General features: G+C 41.1%; 1 protein-coding gene and 1 long non-coding RNA gene across 3 annotated transcripts in view; one reads left to right on the forward strand and one right to left on the reverse strand.

The window, feature by feature from the left end:
• Positions 1-8,115, reverse strand: part of lsamp (limbic system associated membrane protein) — a 713,356-nt gene that overhangs the window by 408,292 nt on the left and 296,949 nt on the right. The gene's annotated exons all lie outside the window — the stretch shown is intronic.
• The window catches only part of LOC116671754 (uncharacterized), a 32,264-nt gene continuing 30,131 nt past the window's right edge, over positions 5,983-8,115 (forward strand). The window contains exon 1 of the long non-coding RNA XR_004327344.1: positions 5,983-5,994. This is a non-coding gene — a long non-coding RNA (uncharacterized LOC116671754). The remainder of the gene's footprint in view (positions 5,995-8,115) is intronic.

Below are 8,115 nucleotides of genomic sequence, written 5' to 3' on the forward strand. Positions count from 1 at the left end.
AACGGCCGCGCGGACCGAGGTCGTAGGTGGCATCACAAAGCTGTGTAGCGGCTTAAACATGTAGCAACTGCAACTCGGTGCCACGGAGCTGATGTTGCGGTGACCACTGGTGGTCTCCTTGTTTTGTATGATATCATATTTTGGCAATATCATGTTGTTTGAAATCAGGTTCGTCAATGTGCATAACTTTTCGTACAATATCCTACGAACCTGTTCATGAGAATGTGTCATATCGCAGGTTATGGTTTATAGCCGCACAATAAATACATTTATGTGTGATTATTGATATTTAATTTCTGACCATACCATGAAGATTGCTCCAAAATTAGGCTTATGAACCTTGATCATGGCAATAAAAACTAGTCCCTGAAATGTGAAACATCTTTTCTCTGAAAAAGTAGGGTTCAAAAAAGAACTTAATTTGTTACTCTGGGTACATGCAGTTCATTAAAAAAAAGATCATTGCTCTTATAACTTCATTTAAGCAGAAGAGATTTATGATCATTTGTGATTGGAGCTGCAACATTATTACTTTCTTTGAAACAGGCAAAAATCAAAAATCTAAATAACAGCCTTTCTAATTTATTATTGACTTACATTATGTAAGCCAAAAATGTAGTCAGCTTATGTTTCACATTATTTTTTATTTATTATTTTTCTTTCCCCCCCTGCCTTCTCTGCACATGTTAGTCAAATTGAGTATGACAACATATGCATCACACTAGGAGGCATTTTGATATCTTGTAGGGAGCCATTCCTTTCAAAGTCTTCGCAACAGTAAAAAAAATAAGAAATTGATAATAGTTTTAGCAGAAATGTCAAATCCTCTCCAGTACGTGGGGAGGAAGTTTAAAGCAGATGATGTTGAAGGATTTCAATGTGTGATGCAACTATTTCATCTGAATGTTGGAGTGCAGGAAATGATGACACATTGTCTTTACTGTTAAAAGTCATCAAGCGGAGACGTCTGGTAGCACACCTGGTATCCAGAGGTTAACTCCTCGACACAGCGGCCCTCTGCTGCACGTCATTACCCCTCTTTCATGTCGTCAGCTGTCCTATACTGTATAACAAGGCCTAAAAAATTATCTTAAAAAAAAAGTCATCAAGAAGAACCACAGACCAGCTGTTTCTGTGTTGTTTTGTTTGTGTCATCAGGCTGCAGTAGATGCTGGATGCCATATAACCAAAACACTGAAGCAGCTTGGACTTTGGGGAGGCAACCTGGTTTTAATGAGAACCTGTGTGTGTGTGTGTGTGTGTTGTGTGTGTGTGTGGTGTGTGTGTGTGTTGGTGTGTTGTGTGTGTTTGTGTGTGTGTTGTGTGTGTGTGTGTGTGTGTGTGTGTGTGGTGTGTGTGTGTAGTGTGTGAGAGCTCAGTGGTGGGATAAAGTGGGAAGCGTCACGGCTGAGTAACACAGATAGCCGCTAGTCTCTCTCCACCTCAGAGGATCCTGTTTTAAACTCTCTCCTCACTCTGTTCTTCTCTCTCTCTAACTACATCTGAGCTTCCTCCCCACAGAGAGCCTTCCTCTTTTTCTTCTAATTATACCACAAGGAATGGCATTACACATTCTTACTATTGTAAATATGGTTGGTTATGTTTAACATTATTTACATAATAAATGTAGACTTAATGTTCCTTCACAAAATGTCTCAAAGTTCCATTTGGAATTATATAAAAATATCAAATAGATTACATACAGTACTTTTTTTTTCTTTTGGGCTGGTAACATTTGGCAAAAGCAAAAGTTTATCGCCTAGTACCAAATATCTCCTGTGTACGAGATACCCTTTAGGCTAAATGTGGCTGTTGCATGCAGAATGAAGCTCTAGTGCTCGACACAAAGGGCATTGAAAGTTCAGCCAAATGGAGCATAGACAAAAGGTTTTACCTTCTCAGTTAAAGGACTCCAATTCACCATTTTTAAACGAATGGAACTGTGCTGTGGCAGGATTCTATTTCATTGTACACACAAAAAATGCATTCCCGCAACATTTAGGACGCTACGTGCACCATACAAACTCTACTCAACGAGCGAAAGAGAGATTGCTTCATGATTTCTTTTGCCCTGCCGTTACCAATACAACACCCCCGTAACTTTTTGATTACCTACGGCACAAATTTAAAATACCAGGCAATTGGCATTGGTTTCCAAAATCATCCTTGCAGCTCTCATACAGTACTCCTATTTGCAGAAAGAGTGTTAGATTAAATATGTTGGAGATAAAAGGGCAAACATTGGCTACAAAATATATTTTTTCAATTTGCCTCTCAGGGCTTTCATAACTGGAGCTCCATCCAATACCGCCCAGTATTCTGTCTGTGGTGTGGTGGTAGCCTTGGAATCAATTAAACGTTAAAGACTTCCCATAGGGGCTGCTTATCCTTCACAGCTGATGAGCTCTGACTCCCCTCTCATGACTTTGATCTGCTTTCCTCTTCTGTCTTTTTAGTTATCTCCTCTTTTAATTTCAATAATATTGACAGCGAAATACCTGAGCAAAAAGACAACAGGTGGATACAGTCAGATGTTTACGGTTCCATGTCCGTCATATGATATTGCACTTGTAATACTTCAGTGCCGTGGCGACCGTTGAGGGGGATACAATAATTTATCCAGTAGTAGCTGCATCACGCAACAACCACAGCCCATGTGAGCCTTTCAGATGCTGTGTCTCTGTCGGTATGGGGAACATAGCAACTTAGGGACACAATCTCCAGTCTCCTGGTTGAAAACCTTGTTAGTTTGACCCATCCACCTCTCCATCCTAAGAGAGCCCTAGAGTTGCACTCTCATTCTTCATCACCTTACTTCCTGCTTTGCTCGGCCGTAATAAATACGCCACTAGATTGGGGTACCACTGTAAATGTTATGGGTCGTAATTGCTGCTTGGAAGAACGAGTAATGAGGGTTTAATTTTAGTTTTTTTTCCGGGAGGACAGTTTCAGACGGACAGTTCCGATCCAGGAGACACACATGAGTTGAGCTCGGGCAGCAGTGTTCAATTATATTCTGAATCAATTGAAGTCAGATCAGTGTTGGGGATGTTGCTAAGACAGCACTAGTATTTCAGTCAACCATACACTGCTTATCTTCTACTCTCACTCTTTTATTGCTTCAGTATTCTACGGAAGAAAACCTGTTTTGTTTTGATTATCATCAAGAGATCAGTCAAACTTCTGAACAGGAAATTATACAAACATCTTCAAACTTCACAGACAACAAGCAAACATAGTTAAGTAGTTAGTCATGGTGTTTGGGACATTTTCTGGCTGTTAATAATTTGAGAATGTATGCAGTGATTACATCTTCAGTCATTTTTTTAAGTTGAGTTTGTTTTTTTGCACAATAAATCAAGACCACAATAACAAAAAATTGAATAATAAAAAATAAAGTTGTGCAGGTGGATCAAGAAAACCCCTAGGCGCTTATAGTTAATCATTTTCCGCCAATAGATATATACTGGGCAATATACTGGGGACCCATCATCATGTCCCTTTTATATAGTGTTTGTAGCCTTTGCTGTATATTTTTAATTTAACTTCTATAGTCTAAGTTATGTAAAAGCACAACACACAAGAATGTCTTTGAAGCATTTGTAACCGTTAATCCAATCTACACTTGGTTTCTGGGTAGTTCAATAGACTTGGGGTTTGGAATTTGGAACAGTTTGGACTGCACTGGATATTAATAAACTGTGAATACACTAAATACCAAACAATAAAGGTTGGAAAAAAAAGGTTGAGAAAAGCACAAAATAACATTGGGTCTTCCGTGTCTCACTTCACAGTAAAGGTCCAACTTAAATCCCTCAGCTACGCTGAGAGAAACAATAAAAAGGCATTTCTACCCTTTACAATAATGCCCAGCCGAAATTACTCTTGTCTAGAGGAAACTCAATATAAAGCATTTTTGCCGACAATAGATCGTATAGACACTATATCTATTAAGGTGCTGTGAGCTGCAATTCACCACTTCTAAGCACGCAGCAGCAGAAGATAACTTAATCCAGAGTTTACCGCCAAGGTGGCAGTCCACTCTTTCTCACTCAGACTCACACGGACCGGTTGTTAAGTGTGCTGCTAACTCATAACACTAAAACATTACCATTGGCAAAATACCCCCACAAATCAAATCCATACTTTAACGTTAACCGTCAAGCCACTACTGTTTGGAAATTAAGTGTTAATTCGTCACAGATAATAATGATGAGACGAGACCACACCTTCGCATTAAATGCTGACTGTGGGCGATTTCAATGTAGTTAAACAGACACACTGGAGCTACCTCTAGCCACCCAATGAGAGTGTTCGCCCTATGTTGGCTGCCGGGCCCTTTGCTGCGTGTCCTCCCCCATCTTTCTCTCCCCCTTTCATCCTGTCAACTCTAAGGAAGGAAAAGCCCCCAAAAATAATCTAAAAAAAAACAGACTCTATTCATTGCCTTCCACCTTTTCTACCTCACCGTCTGTCTCCCTTCCTCTCTCAAGCAGCACACACTCCCATTCCGGAACCAGCTGACGGAATCCCTCTCTGTACTCGGTCCGTGTCTTTTGGTTAGTATTGGGTGGCGCATGGCGTACCCCCATCAGTCCATAAGTCAATGTCTGTGTTACTCCACATTTTAATTGTGATATTTTGTAGGAATTTCTGAATCTGCAGCATTCTCTGTCACGCAAATGTGGACAATGTACACAGTAGTCAAGTACTGTTTGGTTGCATATCAAGCGATTTGGGGTCCTTCTGTAAGTGATTTTGGGGTACAATGGCAATTATCTCAATGCATCAAACCAGCTGTTGGTTAACTGAATTACCATGCCATGTCAATCTATAGGTATGGTGAAGGTATGTAGTTATATGGGGGGATTTTATTTCCAAAGGCCAAGGGAACTTTATCAGTCTGCAAGTATCCTGGAACATGAACTGGCCTTTAAAAATACAAATCTGCCTCTATGGGATTTCACGGTGTGTATCTTATGCCCTCTGTATTTTGAAAGAACATATTTATTTAAGATACATTATCATTTTCAAAGAAAATTGGTGCCCTTAAAGTTAATTATTGAGCAGACAGGAAGCAAAACTGGAGGGCCCAAGATTTATATAGCGACGCTATGGGAGCCACCTGAGATCCACATATATCTGTTCTGTTTAAGCAGGCACACCTCACATTTCAATCACACAACTGGTCAACCCAATGTTTGCTTTTAATCAACATCCATGACAGATTTCTATATTGGCTCTCATTCATCACGGTATAGAAAGATGCCGGATTAGTGAAATGGATTGTAGGAATAGTGCACCTCTGTTAGAGTGTCTGAAATGTTTGAAGTACATTATAGAAGAAGCTGTAAATAAAATGGACTGTTCTTGTATAGAGCTTTTTTAGTCTTAATGACTACTCAAAGCGCTTTTACATATTACAGGAACCATTCACCGTACACATACACTTTGGCCAAGGCTGCCGTACAAGGTGCCACCTGCTCATCAGATAAACATTCCACACATTTACACCCGATGGCCTGCATCGGGGCAACTCGGGGTTCAGTGCTTGCCAAGACACTTCGACATAAGATTGCAGAACCACCACCTTCTGATTGGCAGGCGAGTGCTCTACCACTGAGCCACAGTAAGGAGGCTTTATGTCCACTTATTCCTTTATAGCTACTGAACATGATATGATGTTTGATTATATGTTACTGTGGCTCAATGGCCCATGAGAGTTATAATGTATGAGAATGGAAGGAAATTGACTTTCCACCACAATGTCCTCCTTCAAATATCACCTTTTGTGAATACTCTAAATCTGGAACAAGGCTGATGATTTACTGAATAGCACCAGTGGTAACTACAGGTATGCGGCTGGCAGTTTTGTGGTGTCTTACATTCACTAAAAGCAGATTTACGCCTGTATAAATTGCACACTTTCATAAACTAAAGAGCTCCATTCAGATGAATTGTGCCAGATTATTCACACATGGCATTGTTTGAAATGTACTAGATGAGATTAAGAAGTTCTGCACTTCTGCGTTTAGGAACATTTTTTTTTGGCATCTGACATTTCAAAGCAATAAATCTTACAGCACTCTCAAAGGCACACCCAGCTAAAGTACTGGATATGAAAAACTTCTTTCATTATGTGCTTTGGCATTTTCTGAGCGCTTCATTTGTCATCATTGAGATTAGGCCGTTCACCACGGGTTTCTTCTAATCTTGAGCTGTTTGTGTTTCCCTTCCCCAGTATGGATCCCACAACGAGCTAGATTAGTTCATCAGACTCATCATTAGTTATTGTCTTCTGGACTTTTCTTTTAACTCTAGACTTACATATTGTTATTAATGGCTGCTTAAGTTCTGAGTCTTTCCAGGTATTGACCACACTGATTGAATGAGGAGGACAAAGAGAGGGGAAACGGAGGATAGACTCTCTCAGTTGTGGTTAGGACTGTGTATTGTTCAGAAAGTTTAGATACTGGTACTTAGGGCTGCACATTATGGCCAAAATGATAATCGCGATTATTTTGATCAAAATTTTGATCGAGATTATTCTCACATTATTTGTTGATTTTAACCAAAACAAATTTTATTGTCACATAGGCTATTTATAACTGCGAGAGGGAGTGTGATGGACGCTACTCACAGAGGAGACGGCTGATCATTAGGAACGGGTCCAGCAGGGTCAATGGCGGATACACACGAGTGTGTATGAAACGTCTGTATCGTCACTGCGCTGTATTTTTATGAACTATGATATTTGGCCATGGGTCACATCTCTGGTCCTGGTCCTGGTCCCGGTCTCGGTCCCACCTCGTCTCACGCTGTTACTCTAACAACTGAAGTTAGTTGCATTCAATAACTTCTTCTGTGTTCTTCGCCGTAGCGGCCGCGATAACAGAGTTACCCGCGAAACACTGGTACAAATAAAGGTTTGCCCCCCATATTACAACAATATACAGCTGTGTTAATGAAAAATTAAACTGTAGACAATATCAGAAGTGTGGACTGCGGCCGCTGTGTGGCGGGGCGCGGAAGTAAGGAGAGAGAGATAGAGGAGAGAGAGTAGGACAGAGAGCGTAGAAAGATCCAACACAGGCACGGCTGTACAACAAATGGGTCGTAACGCAAAATTAAACCAATCCATATAAACACATTGCACGGATGCGAGGACATTAGCACCGTGCGTCCTAAAGGAGCTAACAGCTAACAGACGCTACTAGCTAACAGCTAACAACGCTAACTAGCACCGACTAGCACTGGTCACTGCTGTTGTCTGAAAAACAACAAATGGACAAATTGTTGCGTTTAATGGTAACTGGTAAACCTTGAGACTGACGTATAACCGACTGCTATCTGTGAGTTTTCCTCCAGATACTCTGTCCTCTGGGACTGTCTACATCTAGAAACTTAGCTGCACGGGGTGCAGTGAACTACTCTGACTGGCTCATGAGCAGACGGCTTTATGGAGCGGGAGATGGGCTTTGCAAAAAACCCGGAGCGTTCTATAAATGATGCTTTATAAATAATCGCTCGATCACGCAAATTTGATCGTGGGAAGTCTTCACTGCACCCCGTGCAGCTAAGTTTCTAGATGTAGACAGTCCCAGAGGACAGAGTATCTGGAGGAAAACTCAACAGATAGCAGTCGGTTATACGTCAGTCTCAAGGTTACCGTGTACCATAAACGCAACAATTTGTCCATTTGTTGTTTTTCAGACAACAGCAGTGACCAGTGCTAGTCGGTGCTAGTTAGCGTTGTTAGCTGTTAGCTAGTAGCGTCTGTTAGCTGTTAGCTCCTTTAGGACGCACGGTGCTAATGTCCTCGCATCCGTGCAATGTGTTATATGGATTGGTTTAATTTTGCGTTACGACCCATTTGTTGTACAGCCGTGCCTGTGTTGGATCTTTCTACGCTCTCTGTCCTACTTCTCTCTCTATCTCTCTCTCCTTACTTCCGCGCCCCGCCACACAGCGGTCCACCGCAAGTCCACACTTCTGATATTTGTCTACAGTTTTAATTTTTCATTAACACAGCTGTATATTGTTGTAATATGGGGGGCAAACCTTTATTTGTACCAGTGTTTCCGCGGGTAACTCTGTTATCGCGGCCGCTACGGC

The sequence above is a fragment of the Etheostoma spectabile genome, chromosome 3 (genome assembly GCF_008692095.1).
Source record: "Etheostoma spectabile isolate EspeVRDwgs_2016 chromosome 3, UIUC_Espe_1.0, whole genome shotgun sequence".
Taxonomy (NCBI): Eukaryota; Metazoa; Chordata; class Actinopteri; order Perciformes; family Percidae; genus Etheostoma; species Etheostoma spectabile.